This window comes from Coturnix japonica, chromosome 6 (genome assembly GCF_001577835.2).
Source record: "Coturnix japonica isolate 7356 chromosome 6, Coturnix japonica 2.1, whole genome shotgun sequence".
NCBI classification, from domain to species: Eukaryota; Metazoa; Chordata; class Aves; order Galliformes; family Phasianidae; genus Coturnix; species Coturnix japonica.
In genome coordinates, this window is record NC_029521.1 from 7,366,825 (window position 1) to 7,377,860 (window position 11,036).

General features: G+C 48.1%; 1 protein-coding gene across 3 annotated transcripts in view; it reads right to left on the reverse strand.

Moving 5' to 3' along the window:
• The window catches only part of JMJD1C (jumonji domain containing 1C), a 141,131-nt gene extending 136,557 nt beyond the window's left edge, over positions 1-4,574 (reverse strand). The window contains exon 1 of one of the 3 annotated variants that reach the window (XM_015866212.2): positions 4,437-4,574. The gene's annotated coding sequence lies outside the window, so the exon portion shown is untranslated. The remainder of the gene's footprint in view (positions 1-4,436) is intronic. The other 2 variants (XM_015866211.2, XM_015866214.2) reach the window with 2 other exon arrangements.
• Positions 4,575-11,036: the final 6,462 nt, after the last annotated feature.

Sequence of the window (11,036 nt, forward strand, 5' to 3'; positions counted from 1 at the left end):
TGATTTCCATGTCCCAAAGCCAACGAGTACAAAAGCAAACAGCAGGAGAGGCACAGGCAGCACAAAGCACTGAGCCCCGCAGCTGGCTTCACAGGAGTGCTCCCGCATTTGATCTTTTTGTGAGGTTACCAGGAAACTGGATACCAACCGCACTGACTCTGGGAGACAGATGAGGTGACATTCACAGACACAGGATGACAAACTCAATCTTATTGGAAACACAGAGAGGAAACAGGAAGTTTTCTTTACTGCTGAGCCAAGAAAAGATTGCCCAGCTGATATGCACCATAATGCACAAGGCTCTGCTTGGCTTCTGCGCTCATCCAGAATAGTAGAAACAACTGAAAATCATCTAAATCCCTGCTGTTACTTTTTGCTTTTTCAGTCTCATTCAAAACCAAAGTCAGGACTCACGCAACACACATCCTGCAACAACATCCCCTGTCTGGATCCAGAGGCAGCAGTGATGTGACAAACCCTGGCATGTTTTTAGCATCATCTCCCAGAGCTGGAGTAAATAACGTGACAGGATCCTCACCAACAACTTGCTCTTCATCTTTACCCCAGATGCTAGCAGAGAAGCATGCAGTATTTTTAAACCCCCCTAACCACCACCAAGCTACACACAACTACATTAAAGCATATTTCTTTATTTACTCTGTGGAATATTTTTGGAAGACGTTCCTGCATCCTTCAGTATGTTACAAGGTTAACAAGTAAGAGCTGCTAAGCATGTAATTCTAAAATAGGGAACAAGAAAAACATTTTGTCTTGAAACAGAATAATTCAAACACATTAAAATAATAATAATACATTCAGCTTCTCCTTAAATAGTAGCTTAGTGAAAGGAAAGTGGGGAACACACAAAACAGTGCCCTAAAATCAATGTATGGCAGGAAAGAAGCATAATGCAGAAGCACAGTCGTGTGACTGTGTGACAAGGCCATACTGCAATCACCAAACTTCAGTTGTGAGCTGCCCTTTGTATAATCAACAAATACACAGAGAGGTGTGGTTAGGCTGCTATTTTCCAGATCCCATAACCAGAAAGATTATCACAGCGGAAAGGGATAACTGAAAAGAAATGAAAGTTCTCACCCATGTCCTAGGCTAGCAAAAAAACTCCAAAAGGGGCAGGATATGTGCGTATATTCAATATGCAGCTGCAAACCATGAATGGTAACAGAACTCTGAAGTAGTTCCAAAAAGTAAAATAATTAAATGGATTTAAAATGTAAGTATATATACACACATACTCCACTAAACTAACACTTTTTAAGTGCAATACTGGAAATTCTCTCAGCCATGACCACGTCAAATCTTGGCAGAAGTGACTCAATAGGCATTTTCCAACCTGTGCCCTAGAAAGGAACTGCTACAGGACAGCAGAGAGCAGGGGATCGTATGGCAGCGCCCCTCCTCCTTCATCCTGGCCGGCTCTTTCTCTGCTCTGGCTTATCGCTGCCATCACAGCAACACGCAGCCTTTTCCAGGCACTTAGCAGTAAGGAGAAATACAGTTCTTGGCTACCTCCACTAACATTTGCTGTTACTTAAGCAGAAAAGTACTTTGAATTCTGTCAGTAGCTACTGAAATATATATATTTCTGTATATATATATATATTATATATTATATATTATATATTATATTACGATATATATGTGTATATATATCAGTATATGTATATGTGTGATATATATATCATATATATATTCATATATCAGTATATATATGAAATATATATATATATTTCAGTAGCTACTGACATACAGAGATGTGTATTTAAATAAAACTTTATTGGCCTGTGGTTTTTTATTTGTGTGCTTTTAAATAAATACTCTTCATGCACCAGGAATGAAGGTCAAGAGGCCCAGCTAACACAATGCAATTCAGACCATGAAAATCATCAACAAAACCACCAGGTTCAATTATGCATATTGCACCTGCATAGCAAGTATGTGTTTTAAAAGATCGGCACACACTACTGGATGACTAAGAAGGAGGCGTGGATTCCAAACCCAAGCAAGAAGGGCTCCAGCATTTAGGAGCAAGAGCACTCATCTCCAGGAGAACCAAGAGCACTCATGTGCACACCATGTTCCCCATAGGAGTGCCCAACAGGTAAACAGACATTTCCATAAAACAAGAGAAGAGACAAAGTAGCATTTTCCTGTCTTTGTAAAAGGTTGTTTTGTTTTGTTTTTAAAGCCAAAGACAACATATAAGCTACACTGCAAGGGAACAACTACTTAACATGCTTGCAGAGAATAAGAAAGACATCTTAGGAAGACAAAAACAAGTAACTGACTTCATCTTCCTACCAGGACAGTAATTTCAACTATGAAAATATTCCAGTATTTATCAAAATACAGCCCTGACACTTAGTATATCACAACCGGAGCCTCCATGTGCCTGCTGCCCCACAGAGCGGGTGGTCCAGCATTCAGATCTGGAGCTCCAGATGCAATGGGTTGCTCCAGCACAACCAACAAGGCTTGGTTTCCTGCAGATGCGCTTCTATGAAGCCCAGTGGCTGTTTACCATTATTAAGTACCTCACTCGCTTCCAAGTTTGCCCACGCATCCCTAAGATTCTTCACATTCACAGAACTGTTAGTCCATATATACCCATTTCCAAACGCTGACACTTCAACCCGTGCTTCTGTTAGCTCTCAGCTGTTCCTCTCACCCCCAACCCCATCTTTATGCACCACCCACCCCATTTCCCATCACCTCTCCATACCTGCACAGGGCTAACCAAAAAGCAGTGCTCACGAAGCCACAATGAAGAGGTAATTCAGTACCAGATGCTTTGGAACCGCCTCAGAAATGCCCTCCTTGTAGAGGTGGGCACTGTGTAATTCCATCAAGGCCATCCATCTCAGAGGGACCAGAAGCCTATTGGCACTCTGATAAAAAGCCCCTGGGCTGCAGTGAAACTGCCAGCAGGAATTACCACTTCACTCCAGTGATGAGGAGCAGAAGGGTCTGGAGCTGCTCACAGGGATGGCCACCTAAAAACAGAAGCCATGGATGCCTTGGAGCAGCTCTCACAGACATTACACATGGAACCAGGCCTGACAGGAAAATGCCACTGTTCTTCACAGGGGAGCAGGGGAAGAGGCTGCTCACATTGACAAATATCAACTAGAGAGAGATTAATTACTAGTGCAGAAGGACAGCCTGACCCAGGAAACTACCTGTTGTCAACAGAAGCCTCATCACAGCTTCCTTCCCCCTTTATGATTTGTACCTGCTTCCTCCCTCCTTTATGATTTGTACCTGCTTCTGCCTTGGGGACAGAGAACAGGCAACAAGAGAGCCACACGTTGTGCCCTGCGATGCTCCAGAAGCCTGGTACCAGCCTGTAAGGGAAGAGTGCTGGAGGAGAACACTGGGCCACCAAAGTTTGCAAGAGCAGCACACACACACAGTGGGCAGCAGTGCGGTACCTGATACCTGCTGAGCTGGAGGCACAGTCCCAAAACGCTCTGGTTGAGTGCCCTTCGCTTTAGCCCTCCTTACGGCACCTCTACCCATAGAGTTCACAAATTACGGCTCTGCCTTACAAATACCAGCAAATAACTCCCTGCCCACTACGAAGCTCTTCCATTATTGTATATGGGCCGTGGGGAATCCTGCCCTGTGAGAACACCAGAGCAGGCTCCACAAAGTATTGCGGGCCACACTCAAAAGAGCCAAAGCTGAGACACGGGGCACCGCACTGATGGCCACGGGCAACGTGAGTTACATCTGGAGAGCGAGGAAACAACCAACAACCACAGCATAGCCCAGGAAAGCAGCAGCGTTTCAGGTGCTGCACACATTCTGCGTTCCAAACAAAGCCCAGAGCCCGGGCCGTGCGGAAGCCGGAGCCCCAGGGAGCGCGACGAGCCCTGCCCGGCACACGGAGCGGCGGCCCGGAACCCCCGGGGCCACTCGCCCGACGGCCCCACACCAACAGCAGCGCCCCCGGCACACGCAGCGCCCCGATCTCGTCCGCAGCGGTGCGTGCAACCGCGCTTCCAGAAGCGCCGAGCGACACAAAAGCGGGGAACGAGACGCCGCAGCCCGCACAGCACAACACGGCACAGCACGGCACAGCACAGCACGGCACGGCACAACACGGCACGGCGCCGCCTCACCGACCGCGCGTTCCGCGGCTGCCCCCGGGAAAGGCGGCCGTGCCCCCCGCTCCCGTACTCGCGCCTCGGAGCGCGCGGTGACAGCGGACATAAAAGGAGCGGAACAATGACATTCCCTCGTCCCTTCTCGCCGCCGCGTCCCCTCGGCCCGGCCGAGCCCCGTGCGGAACTCCCCGCGCTCGGCCCCGTTCCCCGAGCGCCCGCCGGGGCCCGGCACCACCCGCCCTCCCGCCGCGGGGCCGTGTCAAGCCGGGCCCGGCCCGGCCGCCCCCCCGCCCCGGCCCCGCTTACCGCCAGGTCGGGGCTGTGCGAGTCCCGCTGCGAGACGGCGCGGATCACCCCGGCCCGCCAGCGCCCGCTCTCCGCCGGCTCCTCGCCGCCGCCGACGCACAGGAACCGCTTCCCCACCAGCTCCGGCCGCGTCTCCACCGCCACCGCCATGGCCGCCGCGCAGCGCCGCCGCCGCCGCCGAGCCCGCTCCGCCGCCCTACGGGCCGCCCATGGCGCGCGGCGGGGGCAGCGCGGGGCTCTTCCCTCGGCGCGGTGGGTCCGCGCCCCTCGGCCGGGCCGCGCCGGGGGCCGCTCCGGGCCGCTCCGCCGCTGCAGCGCGACGCAAACACCGCGGGGCGGGGGAGGGCCGGGGGCGCGCGCTCCCTCCCTCCCTCCCGCGCTCGCTCACCGCCGCGCTGCGGCCCCGACCACTCCGCCCACGCAGCCCACTGCCATGGCGACCGGCGCCACGCGCCGTCTCCCTCCGCCAGGCAGCGCGCGGGGAGGGGGCGAACGGCCGCCGCGCGGCAAAGAGTCCGGCGGGGCTCGGCCCACGCGCACGGACCCTGCGGGGTTCACGGCTCCCGGGGGCAGCTCGGCGCCCCGCACGGCCCAGGCGGCCGGCACCTGCACGGCGGGGAGAGGCGGGCGGTGCGGCCACCCGGCCCGTCCCGTCCCGGGCCCTGCGCCGTCCCGCCGAGCGGCGGAGCGGGGACGCGGTGGCGCCGCAGGGCCGGTCTCCGGGCGGACCGTGGGACCGGCCCCGAAAAAGGGCCGCGGGCACGGCCCCTTGCCGAGGCTCTGCCCGCGCCTCGCTCTCTTCCTATGGAGGAGCGGTGCCGGGGAGCTCAGACACCGGGCTCGGGTACAGCGTTCTGGGAGCCGAGCACCGGGAGCCCAGGTGCCGCTGGCACAGCCGAATCACGGCTTCCAGTTCGAGACTGGATCTACAAGCTGCACTGCCTCTTCTTCCCTCCAGTTTAGATGTGTGTTATCTAAGCGGCCAAGCATCCATCTTTCCTTACTGCCAGCACAGAGCTGTACGGGAACGTTTATCCCTCACAAGCTGATAAACGCACGAGCTCCACAGCACCCAGCACTCAGATCGCCTCGTCCCACAGCACCCAGTACCACCGTCAGGCACTGAGCACAGTGTGCCTCCGCTCAGCGCTCAGACCCTGCCACAAAGTACAGCCTCATTACTCACTGGTTCATCTCAATTCGTTGTTGTTCTACTTGGCCTGTGCAGTAACACTGAGACTGAAATTTAAGGTGTTTTCCAGCTTGATATCAAGCAAAGCAGCTCTTTTGAACTCCTGCTCTCTGCTGGAATGCCTGCTTTCAATAGGGCAGGTTAATGATCTCTCATCTAATGCTGGAAAGCAAATTTGAATAGTGCACTTACTGAAAAATAGATTGTGAGGTGAGAGCAATCATTCACAAGTGCCAGCCCAGCACATGCCCCTATTTTTCAGTTGAACAAATAAGTTCTGGTCCAAGAGAAGTTAATTAAAGAAAGAAAACAACAAGGAGTATCAGAATATCTCACAAGGTATAACACAAGGTAAGAACCCAGAGCTGCCCGGCACCACCTCGGCAGCAGACTGAGGATGCACAGATACATCCTATGGAACCTGCAGAATTAAAACACATCATGTTTGAGCAAAATGAGCCCTTCATTTGAAGGTAATGAAACCACTGAGCAAAAACCTGCAGAATGAGCAAAATGACACTTAGATGAGTGTGGAGCACTTTATGAATAACAAGTATTAAAAGCAGCTACGAGGGCAACCAAATAACTATTACTCATATCAAAAGTCTTTATAGTTTTATTAGATTCCCTCTTGTTTAGCCAAAGAGTAATTTGAGATTATTACTGAATTATACACTTAAGTAGATTACATTAATGTGCAACAAACCATAAAATATGCCAAAAAAGCTGAGTTACGTGATTGCAACTGGCTAAGCTGGGGAATTTATCATAGAGTGCTATGAAAACGAGAATACTTCAGAGTATTAAGAATCAAGTACTGTTTTATTTGTTCCAAATAAATCTGGTGTCATCACCTCTCAAAGCAATGACACCAGAATAAAGTTCCAGCATAGTTCAGAACTAATGTCATTAACTCCAGGTGCCAAGCAAAGCCATCCAGCCCTCTGCCCAGCTCTGCAGCGCACCTCCCAGCACCTTCTTTGCTTCCTTCTTTTTACCATCCATCTCCTCATAGAGCTGGAAACAGCAAGAGCACTGAGCGCTCAGCATGCAGATGAATCAGCTCAGCCTCCATCTGCAGCAGAACTTAAAGCAATGGTGCTGTGCTGGGGCCTAAGCTCTAAAGATGCAGAGACCAGCTTGTAAATGCTCTGTGCTCTATTATATCACACTACACTAGGATTTCTTCCTGCCTCAGAAGCCTTTGCAGGAGTCAGACCGATCAATAATCACCCCCTTTCAAAGCATTACCTCCTCTACATCCTTGACCACTATTCATGTAAATACTTGAACTGAAGACTTTAAATATCAGCAGCACTCAGAGACCGGTAACACCAAAACAGAGCCAAAGCTGTCAAGCTTGGAGAATACTAAAAAAAATCCAAGTGAAATGTCTCAAAATCCAGAGATCAGGAGGAATCCCATTACTGCACTTCACTGCCTCTACAGCTCCTCCCTACTAAATAAATAAATCACCATTTGTTTGGGAAGATACTCTTTCTTCCCCCAGATTTCCAGAGCTGTGGGGACTCTGAGCCAAGCATCAGACCCACAAACCCAACAGGCTCAGCCATACCCCCTCTCTCTGCACAACCCAACTCAAACTCAGTCCAGCTCTTGCCATTTCTGTGCAATCCCTGCCACGTCTCAGACATCAGGAACTATTTCCTCTTGCTCCGTGGGTGCTTCTCCCCCTCTCAGCCCACCTCCCACCTCAGCATCCTGTGTCTGAAGTGCTTGAAGTTGAGCCCCAGGGCAGGGGGCTGTTCTTAAAGGAAACTCTCCTGTTACACATACATCCAGCACTAGTACAACTTCAGTACTAAGTGCCACAACGGAGTGACTCAGATACCAAAATTAGAAGGCAAGGTAAAAAAAAGTCATCCATCCCAAAAATGACACTGATGCCAGACACGGCTTGCTGGCTCAATCCTTTCTCACCCAAATATAACCAACATTTAACACCTGAGTTCACCTGAGGGAAGCAACTCTGTCCTGCCACAAAGGGATAGGAATAGGAAAGTGAGGGATACAAAAAAAAAATCAGTTTTCTTCTATCCTTTCAAGCAATGAGAAAAGCTGTTTCCACGAGTTTGAAATCACAGCATCTTCCATCTTTTGCTGGAATTGAAAAGACATTAATAGTGCTGTTTCTATCTCCAACAAACAGCTTCTATGGCTATTTACCCCACTTCAGCTGGGCATTCTATCACCTAAAAAGCTGTCATACATGGAACGTTACTAACGGCATCCTTGAAGTGTCACAGACTGCTAAATTACTTATTTATACCCACATATTTTCAGTCCTCCATTCCTGATATTATATTCATAGGTCAGCTGCAAAATTAAGATCTTTACAAGGAGCTATTTCTAACTTTCAAGTTGAAGCACAACACAGCCTGTATTGGCAGTAATTGCACCTTCTGCATACAGATGAACACTTCATTTAGAAATGGCTATTTCCACACCACAGCAACAAAAATTCACCAAGGAAAGGAAAACGACATTACAGACACGACCTTTAAGGTATCTATTCAATGCACATACAGAGGGAAATGCAAAAAGCACAAAGATGCACCGCAGAAGAGATGGGTCTTGTAGGATTACATCCCCAGCTCTCCCACTAACATCCCATACAGTGACTCACTACTGCTTATCTCTGATTGTCTACAGCTGCAGCTGCATTCAGAGCTGTTGGTTGACCAATCCTGATCCTTTCCTGTGCATCAGACTTCTTACTTGTGAAAGGGCTGCAAATGTACTGCAATGTTTACACTGCAGGTAAATACACCACCGCTCTCCACACCCAGGTATTGCCTGCAGGACTTCCTCAATGTCATCCTAGCTGTGGCTACAGCACACAAAGGAGGAAGATTTCAGCTTATTGTATTTGCAAATCGCTCCAACCACATCTGTTCGAGAAAACATTGCAGTTCACATGGTGCCGCTCTATCAGTGCTGACAACGATATGGAATGCTGCGGGGTTGTTTTACAGTGAATTTGCAACTGAGATGAAAACAAAACATGCTCTGACTCTAGCATTTCTTTCTCTTTCAGTTAATGAGGTGTGTGGTATCTGCTGAGTCACAGCCTGAACCACTGATTGAGCACCTGGGGAAAGGAGTCAGCCCTGGGAGCACAGGTGAAGGCAGCTGAGCTGTGTGAGCAGTTGTGTTTGAGTCTGGCTGCAGCTCTCTTAGACCCCACTGAAGGGCTGAGTGCCACTGATCTCTGGTTGGAGATCCCTCGTGATCTTTAGAGACAGGTGAGCACCTTTGTGTTCCTTTGAAGTACCATCCCATTTGTGCTGGTCCCTTTGCTGTTTCATTCTTGTATTGCCCTTCCACCACATTAGTCTTTCTGTTTGTAACACGAGGAATAACCGAAAGATGGATGACTAAGTGGAATAAACTAGAGAATCACAGAGTGGTTTGGAAGAGACCCTAGAGATCATCCAGTCCAAATGCCCTGCTGAGACCAGAGACATCTTTCATTTGATCTAAGCCTTGTCCAACCTGATACTGAACACTTCTCGTGAATGGACACCCCCAGCTTAAATATAGCTTTCTGTGCATCCCCTCAAAAATGTGTTGACTTCTTAAGGCATTAACCACTCTATCTGCCTACTCAGAACTAAGCTATCTAAGGCTGGTGTTTCATTGCTGCTGACAGTGCGTCAGGTAGCAGTATAACTATAGATATACTTGTTCCACACAAACTCCTAAAGCACCGACTTTATGGGTTATTTTATTTCTTGTTATATAACACAACAATGTTGTTGTCTTTTTACTGTGATGAGGCTTTGAAAACCAGCAGATGGACAATAGTAAGAAAAAGAAAACCTCTTGTGAAAACAATTCTTACTTCTGTATGTGAAGGATCCACCCCAGGTTAGTATGTATTAGTCACTCAGACTCTTTGTAGAATCTCATTGTGTGATGAATTAATGATGCCTAATTAATCACTTTATAATTACCACTAAAATAAATGTATCCATTCTCTTTGCATTAGGGGCTGGACCAGGATATTTATCCTCACTGGGAGTAACTAATGTATTATATGAGACCCTGACTAATAAAGGGAACACAGGGAAAAGAGGGACTAAAACCTTCTGTCTCAACTGAATGCTTGAAGTGTTGTGAGCGCCTTCAGCAACCCTGACTCAGGAGGCAAAATCATTAAAGCTTGATTAATACTCAAACCTCAAATAAAGCCTCTCATGCACTCTAAAAAAAACGAGATCAGCATTAAGGACTGTGTCATTGTTCTCATGCAGGTAACTTCCTTCCTACTGAATTTCTCCAGTTTACTTGCGAGTTGCTGGGGCTTTGATGTTTCTGGAGGTACGGGCTTTTGCTGATAGCAGCTTTAGGTTGAAATTCTTTGGATGTTGGTTTTATTCTGACATGCCTACAACAGGTAGGACATGCAGGACACAATTGCCCAAGGGCTGTTCAGGAGACTCACCTCCCTCCCTTGAATGATCTGAAGGTAGCCTTGCTCTTAGTCTCAAATCCTAAATCCAAGAACTCAATGCATGCCAAACTACTGTACTAATGATTCACATCTACACCTGTATTTAGATATCGATCGTGCTTCAAGAGTAATAGGCCAAAATACTAGTGGGCTCTGGTAACAAATATCTCCTCTCATATTTCTTTCTCTTTCAACCACATTTGACTCCAAATTATAAAGCATTTGAGTAATCTTCGCTATAATGAGAGAACAAAACAGGCAAAAACTTCCCTGGCATAAGTTGGCCTGTATCTAAAACCTCAGTAGGTAACTTGGACTTTAGGAAATGCCGGGAAATTGGTTCTGCTGGCTTTGTAATTCAAGTGAAGCTATTTTCCTGAATCAGAATTTACATGAGCTTTGAGATGATTCAGAAAGGCAGTAAAGGAAGGTAGTGAGCCAGCTGGTGTGGCTACACCAATGTTCCGGACTCAGGAGTGACAGTCCCTTAGTAGGAAGAAGCCTTAAACTGCTCTTATTAAATCTGTAATTTGGGACATCCATCTGCCCTGACCTAATGCAAATCCGTTGCCTTTTTCCTTCTAGAATTAGTGACAACAGAAGGACAGAATGATAGATCAAGGAAATGGTTATAATAAACACCTTGTGTTGGATTTGAAGTCTCACAGTATCTCCAGTTTTCTCATGTTTTAGTCTGCTTTGAAGCCTGTGTATAAGCTGCGTCCTAGCAATGCAACACTTCATGTTTCATGTTGTTTAAGTGATCTTTGTTACATAAAATGAGGCTGAAAGCACACACCTTGTGGTAGCCGGTAATCCAATTGAAGACTGAACTCATTAATACAAGAGATTTTAGTGGTGTTTACAGTTGTGATGCAAATCATCTGCAGGGAAATGCAATAAGTTAAAATATCTTCCAATTTTTGCAATA